The following is a 13,368-nucleotide window of genomic DNA, read 5'->3' on the forward strand; positions in this document are numbered from 1 at the left end:
TAATTTTAAGGATGTCATCGGGATATTTATAGGCAAAGATCCTCATTATAAACTAACCTTGAGTGCTTTCCTAAAATTTTGGAGATATGCGCGAAGAGTAAAGTAAACGATTTCACCAGGACATTAAAGAAATTGAGAAAAGATACGAAGGAGCATGTAAATGATAACATACTATTGTTGGTACTACTGTTGGTAGTACCTTAACATTGACTTAAATGCAAACATTAGTAACATTGGTACAAATTAGTAACAGGTAGTGGCGAGTTATTCTTCAAATATCTGTAATATTTACAAGAAATTTTATACTTAAAAACACTGAACTAACAGTTTGTGGGAAGTAGAATGGTGATTTTATCTCATAATCGTCGAGAACGATTTTCATTTTTTTTATTTAGACCTTTTTTGTTTTTATGCCTGCTGTAAACAAAATTCAAATATTGAGAAGGATTCATACCAGTTCAGTATTAAATTCGCAGTGGTTAGTATGGATAATTTGTGACTTTTAATGTGTCTCTGGGATGTCCGATTCAAATATGGTGAGTTGTCCAACGGATCATTCCATTTTTGTGTTATTTTTAATAGATGTTTTCACTGAATGTTATGTTAACTTATTCTGTTTTCTTTAAAATGGTTTTTCATTTGTTTTAAAATAAATTAATTTTAAGCGCTGAAAGATATCTTTCTAAGCAATTGAACCTTCGAAATATTTCAATCTTAGCATAAACCTTACAGTAATCGTAACCTAAAACAAACAATTATCATTCACTGAAGCATTTTATATCCATCTTTAATTATATATGGCAAGGTGTTAGAATAACAAATAGTAAACTATTTTCATATATTCAGAAAGTGTTCGATTCAATCATCACTATAACGCAGTCACATATATAATTACTAACATTAATTAGTTGAAATGTAATTAGACCTACTTACATAAACTTATTTTTTATTTATAACTTTTCGTATCCAAAAAAATAATAAGAATGTATAAGTTATAACAGAAATTAACGAATAATAAATAAATAGGTATATGCAATTAAAACATAATAATTAAGAACTCTTTAATGTATAAATATAGTCCGTCCAAAATAAAAGTGAACGCACGCCATCAAAATGTATAGCGTCACAAATTTGAAATGTCGTTGCATTTACTTTAACTCTTGGCTTATTTTGGCTTTGATATGAAGTAAAATTCTAGTTGCGCCTTTTCATGTACTGGTATCCCCTGAATGTCCAATGCAGCTTATTAACACTTCTATATCTAAGCAATATATTTTATTTTTATTGGAGCTCACATTTAACTTTTTACGCTTAGTTCTTACTTCCTTCGTTACTGTCTGCCCATCCCACACATCCTTGTTAAATCATTCTGACATCACAATATTGCTCCTTATTTTCGTCTGTACCAGTGCATATTCTAAAAATTCTACCAATTTTCTCTATATATTCTGCCTTAATCACTACAGTCTACTTAATATGCTGCGGTATAATCTGTAAATCTGTACACATATTATAATTTTCTATAATTATCCTTATATTAATTATACACTCATCTTTAGTTGATTTCACTCTTGTCACTATCTTGGTAATTATCAGTATTGAACCATGTAATATGGGCCATCAGGAAAGTTTCATTCAGTCACAGTCACTTTTAATATCACTATTCACGATTCCATCATTTGTCAATGTCTTCGTCTGTGTGTGTGTTTGAGTTCATCTAAGCCGAAGGTATTGTAAGCAGTGCTTATTTCGAAAATTCCAAACCGTTTTTCACAATATATCCTTCTTGACCAGCATGCCAATTATAATAATTATTTGCCGCCTTCGTATCAACACGGTAGGATTATATATGCCATCTGATATACACCGTCACTTTTTTATACAATAATTAAACTACATAAGATACAAATATATAATTTATACTTCCCGAGTAATAATTTGAAACAGACTGCTTCAAAAAGTTGCATACTTCATAGTATTCTAAGTATTATTCCCAGATTAGCCCCCAGTTTTCAGTTGTATCCGAAATTAATTTCCAGTTTCCCCAAAATAATTGTATTAAATTATTATTATGTCGAACACACAATATCGAACAACTACTAAAATTTTTGATAACCTTTGATTATTATTGCTGTTTTGAAGAATTTTTGAGACATTTGGCAATCAGGTGAATATTAGTGACTACTTCGGTTACATATTCTGACACAGTAGTTAGAATTCTAAATCTTTTTTTCAGAATAAAATGAGAAGGAATAATAAGGTCTGATTTTGAAACGATTTTACAAACTAAAATTAGTAGAAGGGTAAGGACGTGGGTTCACTGCTGTTTTGTACAGACTATTGGCATAAATTACTTCTTACACTATTACCACTTATTCACTTACTTCTCTTGGTTTTTTGGTGTTGCACTGTCTAGTTCATCCATATCTGAATTTTGAGGCATATATTGTTCTGTTTTAATTAAACAAATTCACACAAAAAGACTTTATTCTTTATAATTTCTCCCATCCAAAACTTTAATAACAATTTATAAGTTATAATAGCGGCTTATCTCCATATCGACTGTATAAACCGTTAAAACATTGCTAAACATCGCATTAACTTGGAATCTTACTATTCATTAATAAAACAAATCTTAATAAACAAACTAAAACTGAACCAAAAAATCAATAATTTATTAGCATTGATATCTCAAGATATATATACGTAATTATGATGGCATTTAAAATATTTAAACAACATTAATTAGCCGTGTTTAATTCTAATTGCTATGATATTAAATAATAACGAAGCATTTCGTTGTTGTTAAGATAAGAGCTAAAATAAAACGATCTAAAATAAGTTAATAAATATAAACCCGGTGCAAAAATAAAATATTGCAGCCCGACCAATTATTTAATGTTATATCATGATTTATTTTACAAATTACCTATCCGATATATATATTTTACACTAGCTTTTATAGGTTTGTTTCACTCCTTCGTAATCAATCTTTCCCAATTGCTAATATACACTACTTAAATTCATATGCGAAATAAACGATTAAAATCTGTTTTGATCACTCTACTATGGTCGAACGCCTCAAATAATAATGTGCGATTACGTAACGATTAATGGACAAAAATTTTAGTGAAAATCGGTTGAGGTGTTCGTTTTTCCTTCGTGTTTGATATATATCTTCCTCTTCCTTGCGGTATAGCATATATAGTCTGTTCAAAATTATTTTCTACATACGTCATTTAAATTTGTGACATCAAAACGTCGCAATGTTGCCCCATCAACCATGTGTTTTAGTTCAGTTTGGTTTTGACATACAACAAAATTCTAATCTATATAAAATAATTGAACAAAAATGTAATATAATATAATTTATTTTAACATTATAGTCATAAAGTAATAGAGATCTCTGGCGCAAAGTTTTGCTTTGTCCAACATCCAGAGGGCGTCATAATGGGCCATTCAAGTAATTTGATTGGTCAATTTAAATCTCCATTATAGGCACCTGCAAGAAAAATATTTTATTGTGAAGAGATTGGATTGGCTCATTAGTAATGTTTGGTACGTGACAGCCTTGACGTCATGTTTAATTGATCAATGAAATTGAAATAAAAAATTTTTTTCTGAAATAAATTTATTAAATAAAATTCAATTAAATATAAATAAAATCTATAACAATAAATATAAATACATAATATAAATTTATGTACAAAATATAAATATAATATAAAAATAAATATATCTATCAAATATAAATATTATGTACATATATATAAAACAGTAAGCAAAAAACTTTGGTGCATTGCAAATCAAAATTATCTCTTCCGCCTCTTTTCTTTTTCATATTTGTTTACCTGTCTTTTTATTTTCTTATACTGAAAGCAAATTTTGAGTCTTTCCCTCCTAATATTCTATTCACCTGTCTAACTCAAAATTATATAGCACACCTTGTTAGTACTTTTAATATTTTATCCAAAAGATCATTATGGAATATATAATTGAAGGGTTTTAAATGTACTTTTCTTAAAACATTAGACAAAAATTTTGTTATATTCTTGACGTGGCAAAGTCTATGAATAAAATAAGACGTAGCTCAAAGACCTACTGACAGTATAATAAACAATTTTGTTGGAGTCTGGGGCACGATATATTGTCTTGCCTCTATCGAATCAGTCTCAATTTGTGGGTTTACTGATTTATTCATAATTGTATGTCACAGCTAATTTCATTTTTCAAAGGTTTTACCAACTAACCTGAGATGTACACTACGGTACAACGTAAAACTTTGTTTGCTCTTATAAGACATCTGAACTGAAGTTATAGAGTCAAGTCCTTAACGGTAAGAATGAGCAGAAAGTGGGATACAAACTTTACCATTACCTTCTGGTATTTATCATTACATTCTGTCGATGATACTTACTTCAAACACCCTGGTTGTGAACCTGGAACGATGGAAATAAGCACTACAATGAAATAAGACAGTTTTTAAATTAATGGTAACAATTATGAACAGAAGTGTGACTGACTTGTTCAATCTACCTTCTATATCATTTGGATTTTGATCCTCTTCCATTTGTACATATTCTGGACTTGTGCTATTATTTTCGCAATCACTAAATAATTCATAAGTACTTAAAGGAAAGTTTAAATGTATCACAAAAATGACTATGATACACGCTATAAGGATCATAAATATGTTTCAAGTTTAACACAACCAGTTTAGGATTTTTAATACTTTCTACTCATTTCTTAAAGATCGCCGAGTACTTTTTTAACGGAAAACGATGATGCATTTCCTCACTATCTGTGCATCCGGGCACACAACTGTTCCTAGAGAACGAGAATGCATTTCAACTATCGACTTGTATATACTAACAAATTATTTTATATAATAATAATGTAATAATATATACGGTATCTACTTGATATTGTGTGGTGTAGTAAGAAGCATTTCATAGGAAAACAGCTGTATTAATAGATAAACGTTATTAGAGACTAAGATAGGGCCGATGGGTCATTTTAGATATATACCGAGCTTTAAGTTATTCTAAACAAAAATTGTAGGTTAGTCGGCAACAGCTACTAGCAATATATTAATTAAATTTTAAAAATTTGTTGATAAAAACAATCAATCAATAATTAAATAAAGATACCAATTAATAAACTAAAGCATTTTCGCTTTGGTTTTAATATTATTAATGCACACAAAACGACACCCTTGAAGTAGCTTTAGAGAATAACACTAAAAATATTTTTAGTTCAAATTGCTAATAAATCAGAAAGCAAGTTCATAAAAGTTTTATAAAATGAATTAATTGAACACTTCCGTATGAACAATTTTTTGAAAACAGTGGTAAAATTTTAGGATATCATTATGAGTAAGTAAGGTTAGATTGAAAGAGAAGACTGATACAGTCAAGAAACCTTGAAAAGATGGCCGATTACAGCAACACCGTTCTAGTTCATTTTTAGTATACCAATATACAAATGCATGGAGGGAGAGGCGGGAAATGGGATTAGAAACTTGTTGTTAATGACTACGTAACAGGTCAATTGAAAAGTCCCCGACCTGACAAATATATGGCGCTACTAGAATTAAATCCATATGTTTTTTTAGTTAGCCCTAGCCCTCAAAAGATCCGTGGATAAATTTGATAGCTGTCGGATCATTAGTTTGTGAATTATAGCATTTTGTGTGAAACAAATTTTGTTATGGTGAAATAAATGGATATAAAATTTGGATATAAAAATATTACATTTTGAAGGGAAAAAATATAGTTAAAGGCAACAACTTGGCTTGATGCCGAGTTTCCGAACACTGCGCCAGGAATATCAACCATCAAGAATTGGTATGCTAAGTCTAGACGTGGTGAAATGAGCACCGAAAATTGTGAACGTAGTGGACGCCCAAAAGGGGTTGTTACCGAGGAAAAAATTTAGAAAATCCACAAAATGGTTTTGAATGACAGTAAATTGATACTGAATAATATAGCAGACACTCTAAAGATATCAACTGAACGTGTACGTTATATCATTCATGAATATTTGGGTATGAGAAAGCTCTGTGTAAACTGGGTTCTGCGCGAGCTCACTTTTAAACAAACACAACGAGTTGATGATTCGGAGCAGTGTTTGAAGGTGATCAAGCGTAATGAACCCCAGTTTTTGCGTTGATATGTGAAAACGGATGAAACATAGCTCCATCATTTCACTCTGAAGTCCAATCGACAGTCATCCGAGTGGACTACACACGATTCACACGCTCCAAAGCGTGTGAAAACTCAACAGTTGGCTGCCAAAGTTATGGCTTCTGTATTTTGGGATGCGTATGGAATAATTTTCATTGACTACGTTGAACTAGGAAGGACCATCAACACCGACTATTACATAGCATTATTGAACCGTTTAAAGGACGAAATCGCCGAAAAACGGCCGCATTTGCAGATAAAAGGGGGCTGCTTCACCAAGACAATGCACCGTTCCTCTTCCACCGTATTCTTCAGATATGGCCCGCAGCTACTAGTTCCTGTTCTCAGATCTCAAAAGTATGGTCACTGGGAAGAAATTTTCGTCGAACGAAGAGGTGATATAAACTAAGGCCTATTTTGAAGCAAAGAACAAATCGTACTACAAAAATGTTATCGAAAAGTTAGAAGGTCGCTATGATCAGTGTATCATCCTTGAAGGGAATTATGTTGAATAAAAAAAAACTAATTTTGCCAAATCTGGAGGATATTCTCAAATTATCGATATCACATATCTGAAAGAACTACTAATACTTTCATTTGTGTGATTAAGATAAATTATTTTATACTTTTATATAGTTTTATTTATTTGATATATTTTGGTGTAAAAGGATCAAAACTTTGCGTTCTATTGCCTTAGAACTTACTGTTACTAAGCTAATTAACAAAAATTCTCTAATTTTTGCAAATCCTTTTTTCATTATATAACTTAAAATCTATTTCTATATAAATATTAAAAGATCTTCATAACTTTAAATAGCGCAGGCTGAAATTTTTTAACTTACTTTCGATTTCTACATAAATTTTGGGGTATTTTAGAGTGTAGAAATCAGAAATCCCTCTTAAAATGCCTAAGAGAGTGTCAAAATGTTTTTCTTGTCAAACTTTTTATTCTACATCCGAAATATTGTACTGACTGATTTAAGATAGTTTATCGAAAGAATATTAAAACAAAATAGACACCATCTGTGCTAAATGAGAGCTAATTTTATTAAAATAAATATTCGGGATCAACTACTTCATTACTCAAATGAAGATATCAAGACAATGAAGACATAAACATATAGACAACACCTCAAAGTTTTGCATGTCTGTTTCAAACTTCACATTTTAAGAAAATGTTCATGTTTGAGATCTTGGCTTCTTCCTATTCCTTTCCGCATATCAAACCCAATCGAATTATCAAAGTTTAATTGCATTTTCGACGCAATGTTTTCCCGAAATGGAAAATAGCTTTGCTGTATCCGATAGCGGTATCTCTTAGTGAAAATATTTGACGTGGCGATGCCTATTTTAGTGGTGTAAATCTTTCAGGAACGCCGAAACCCATAACCATTAGATTTACGAGGTGTAACTTGGCTTGCCGGTTGACATTAAAATTATTCTGTTATGGAAAAATAGCGCGCAATTTCACAGGGATGGCTTCTGATTATTCTATCTTTTTCTTAAGTGTTTTTTACTTAAAAAAATTGGTATTTTATTACATTTGAAGGTCTATTGTGAAAAATCGGTACAATATATTTCCTATCGATCACTTATGTATAATGCATGAAACACTTTCACCTTTTTCAGACAATTAACGAATTCTATCTTGGAAGAACGATGTATCTTTTGAGGCTTTTCCACGAATTGACCCATTTTTTGGTATCCCCATAAGAAGTGAAATGCTGCCCAGACAGATCTAGACCCATATATCGGAATAACTAGTAATCAAGAGGAGCAAGATCTGGAGAATAGGGCGTGTGGTGATTCCCATTTTAATATTTCTAAGTACACTTATACCGGTTTTGAAACATGTATTCGAGTTTTGTCATGCTGAAGAATAACATTATTGTGTCTTTGCTCGTATTCTCGTCATTAAATGAATTCTAGTCCATAGCGAATACTGCAGATGGTTTCATTGAGTCGTATCTTCACATCCTTGTCTTTTCTTGCTCTCCGAAACTATCGTTGTGGTCGGTTGTCAAATCACCATCTTTAAAATGTCAAAGCTAGTTTTAACGTATTGAAATCTATGGAGCATAATAATAATAATGAACTAAATCGTTCACGCAAAGCTTATTTACTCGGTTTACTTTTCTTTACACTTCCACAAAATGGTTAAAATATGTTGTAAATCATTTATAATAATAATAATTTATAATATTTTATATAAGGAACTCACTAAGATGTAAAAAATCATCAAACTTAGACTATAAACAGTAAAAAAACGTTTTAAAATAAAATATGTATATAATAATCGTTATAATAACTAATTAAAAATAAACACAAAACTTATTTAACCTATCTAATACACGCAGTTAATATTTTACTCTATACACATCATTTAGCTTAATACTTACCTAAACATATTTATCTATTTACAATATTATTTAAACTACTACCAACTGATCACTTTGACTTCAGTGCCTACAACGAATTAGATTTGTTTTATTCGTAATTTAAGTTTATGTATATGTCACAAAATTATGTTATTATTTTTGTATTGTTCAGGCTCGGCACCAACTTCAAACTGATCAGTTGGAACTAGTTAAAATAATATTGTAAATAAATATAAGTAATGATGAATGGTGACTAGATTTGGGTAGGTATTAAGATAAGTGGTGTGTATACAGTAGAATATTACATACGTGTGGTAGATAGGTTAAATACGTTTCTTGTTTATTTTTATTTAATTATTATAACGATTATTATGTACATATCTTATTTTAAAACTTTTTTTGTGTTAAAAATCTAAGTTTGATTAATTTTTACATTTTAGTGAGTTCCTTATATATTTTTTGAAGTCGGTTCACTTTTTTTGTTCAAAATATTTTATTTTTCTCTTTTTAGTGTTAGATATTTACTCAATAAATTACGTAGTTATTTTATTAAATTTAACAACAGATAGCCCAAGAAAAATACAGTCTGTATGAGTAAAATACGAATAAAGAAACAATGATTGAAAATAAGGAATTTTTCAGGCCCTGGGATCCACTACCTATTCTAGGTGATTTGATGAAATAAAACAAAAAGGTTGCCGCCCAATATAAAATATATGTGAAAACCTTGTAGGTGCCTTTGAAATTTGAGTTTTTTCCTCGATCTCCTTCCGATTCTCCTAACGTGTTTCAAATGGGACCCCCTCGGAAGAGCACTCTTTCGAATAAAAAAGTATTTTGAAAATCGGTCCATTATTGACGGAGATATCAGCGAATGTACATTGTACATTAATATATATATATATATATATATATATATATATATATATATATATATATATTTATAAACATATATATATATATATATATATATATATATATATATATAATTTCTTTTCCGCCATAACATTCGGTCGAGTTTCAATTTGATCGAAGTCGTTATTGTTACTAATAATTAGTTTTTGTGCTAACAGTAATTATGCGACAGTGAGCTGGGACAAACTGCCGTAATACCAACTATTTGTAGCAAATGCGGTTTAATTAATGTGATTAGAAAATAATGCTCCAATAATCTTGATCTAATAACTTATAACAACTATATGCGTTTCCTACTTACTATCATTAGTTGGCAATAATTTTCTGCTCGTAAATGGTTTATATGCGAGGAATTAGCGTTAAAATCGTTGGAAATTAGTTATGAATTGATATTGAAAGAATCTCGGTAATATGTTATTAGAGATGATAAAGAATCTAGATATTTTTACATAAGCTTGTAATTTAGTTCGTGTAAATTTTGATTGATATTTCTTCACTCTTGCCAAGTTTATTGAAAATACTATGCTCTTCAGTTTTTATCTATCCAAACTAAATAGCAAGTCTATAGAAAAGTCTCCGGCCTACCATAGTAAAACACATTTTTTTTTGCCAAAATTAGTTTTTTTTATTCAACATAATTCCCTTCAAGGGTTAAACATTGATTATAACAACCCTCCATCTTTTCGATATCATTTTTGTAGTACGATTTGTCTTTTATTTCAAAGTAGGCCTCAGTTTCGGTGATCACCTCTTCATTTGAAGAACTTTTCTTCCCGGCGAGGATTCTCTTGGGATGTGAGAACAGGAAATTGGGGGCCAGATCTGGAGAATACGGAGGATGAGGAAGCAATTCGATGCCCAATTCATGGATGATTGTCATTGTTTTCACTGACTTGTGACACGGTGCATTGTTTTGGTGAAGCAGCACTTTCTTTTTCTTCAAATGGTCCAATAACGCTATGTAATAGTCGCTGTTGATGGTCCTTCCTTTTTCAAGGTAGTCAATGAAAATTATTTCATGCGCATCACAAAATACAGACGCCATAATCTTGCTAGCCAACTGTTGCGTATTTCCACGCTTTAGAGCGGGTTCATCGTGTGCAGTCCACTCGGATCACAGTCGATTCGACTTCGGGGTGAAATAATGGAGCCATGTTTCATCCCTTCTCATATATCAGCGCAAAAACTCGGGTTTATTATGTTTGATCAATTTCAAACACTGCTCCGAATCATCAACTCGTCGTTATTTTTGGTCAAAAGTGAGCTCGCGCGGCACCCACTTTGCACCGAGCTTCCTCATACCCAAATATTTGTGAATGATATAATGTACACGTTCAGTTGATATCTCCAGAGTGTGTGCTATTTCATTCAATTTCATTTTACGGTCATTCAAAATCATTTTGTAGATTTTTTAAATGTTATCTTCGGTAACAACCTCTTTTGCGCGTCCACTGCGTTTACCATCTTCGGTATTTATTTCACCAAGTCCAAACTTAGCATACCAATCCTAGATGGTTTATTTTCCTTGGGCAGTGTCCAGAAATTTTTTCCTTCAAATGTATTCCTTTTTGTCCATTTTTTTCACAATAACAAAAGTTGCTTCACTCAAAACGCTAATATTCACAAACTAATGATCCGACAGCTGTCATATTTATACACGCATTTTTGATAGGGTTAACTACAAAATATATGGATTTAATTCTAGTAGTGCAATCTATGTGTCAGGCCGGGGACAATTGACCTGTTACGTGTCCATTAACAATAAATTTCTAATCCCATTTCCCGCCTCTCCCTCCATGCTTTGATATATAAGTATGCTAAAAAAGTACTAGAACGGTGTTGCTGCAATCGGCGATCTTTTCAATTTTTCTTGACAGTATCAGTATTTTCTTCCAATCTAGCCTTACTTACTCATAATGAAGTCCTACAACTTTTATCACTGTTTTCAAAAAATGGTTCATATGGAAGTATTCAATTAATTCATTTTATGAAACTTCTATGTTTCTGATTCATTAGCAGTTTAAACTAAAAATCTTGGTAATGTTATTCTCTAAAGCTACTTCAGGAGTATCGTGTTGTGTGTATAAAGAATATTAAAACAAAAGCGAAAATGTTTTAGATTATCAACTGGTATCTTTATTTAATTATTGATTGATTGTTCGTATCAACAACTTTTTAAAATTTAATTAATACATTGTTAATAGTTGTTGCCAACTAACCTACAATTTTCGTTTAGAATAACTGAAAGCTATGTATATATCTAAAATGACCCATCGGCCCTATCTGGGTCTCTAATAACGTTTATCTATTAATAGAGCTGTTTTCCTATTAAATGCACCTTACTACACCATACAATATCAAATAATTTGATAATTTTGGATCTGTTCTCTTCTGGTGTTATCCAAGAGTTGTATTAGTTCGATATTGATATTAAAATGGCGTCTCCCCTGATGTCCTCTTGAGATATCTGAAGGTATCCGTGTAAATAATTAGTCCTGTAGTACATGAGTCTTCTCATAATACTTTTCAGAACTTTGTTCTGTAAAACTTGTATTGTATTTATATTATTAATATCACCAATTAAATTCCATTCTTCCATATAGGTTTTAATATTTTGTAGTATAATAACAATTTATTATGTACTGATAATTGTCGTTTTGTTCCTATAAACTACTAAATTTTCCATATTTGAACTCCATTTCTCTTTTTTTTTCTTTCAACATGCCCCTTTCTGCAAAATTTTAGGTTAAGTTTCATTCCGAGATACTTAGCGTTGTTGCTATAGAAAATGATTTTATCAACAATTTTTGAAATAATATTAATCAAAATATAATTTTAATTCCAAAATTTTCTGCAACTTCTGCAACATATTTCGGAAAATATGGCAATACTGTGTCAAAAGAGCAAAATTGTTTTGCAAGCGATACAATTAACGATCTACTTTTTCAGCATTTCGAAACCGAATGACAGCCAAACCATTGCTATCTAAAAAGGTAGAATCAAATAGAATTATATCTGATAGGCATGCTGGATATGGCAAAATAATTCATTCCAGTTGCGATAGTGTATCCTACACAACTCCTGCAAGGTGTATCTGAGCGCTATCATGCAAAAATATGTTCTTTGCATCTGTTTATTGCTATTGTAATAAAAATATCTTCCTTGCAACACAAAGTCGTTCGATTTCTTTAGTTAATATCGATAGATATCTGCAATATAAGTTTTAATAGTTCGCTGTCAGTGACTGAAGTTTTACTCAAATCCGATATTCACCACAATATCAATATAGTTATATTAACCTTTTCATTTTCATGGTCTTTTTCATATGGTCTAAGTGAATCTTTCATTTAGATGAAAATATTGCTGTTTTTTCGCAGTTAAGTTCAGATGCAACTTGAAAAATAGTATATTAAATTGTGTAGCGTTAACGAAAATTAAAAATAAGCACATATTTAACCATAAAATCTTCAGATTACAAAAACAGTATCCACTAAAATTAATTAGCTATATTTTACCTACTAGGTACATTACAAGTTATCTTCCAATATTATAGGAATTATTTGAATATGTTGCGGAACTACTGGTTTAGTCTACCACAAAATCACTGATAGAAAATGGTTGAAGAGAAGAGGAGCAAAACAGCTGTAAGAAAGAGGTACAACGAAATGGAGGATGCTCAGCTAGAGAATCAGGATCTTCTAGAAAGATCAGCATGGATATAACTAACCCCTATGATTTTACTTCCTGATTGCCAAAGACCAGGAATTATATTAAAGTATACAAAGTGACAGTAGAAACTGTCATAACCTATACGAGAATTTTATTCAAAAAATTAATTGTGCAAATCTACAGAAAAGCGACAATTTAAAAGTAATTAGGTCTCCAATAAT

This window comes from Rhynchophorus ferrugineus, unplaced genomic scaffold (assembly GCF_030347505.1).
Source record: "Rhynchophorus ferrugineus isolate W39M unplaced genomic scaffold, kcgeb_rfMv2 rfM1, whole genome shotgun sequence".
In the NCBI taxonomy this organism is placed as follows: domain Eukaryota; kingdom Metazoa; phylum Arthropoda; class Insecta; order Coleoptera; family Curculionidae; genus Rhynchophorus; species Rhynchophorus ferrugineus.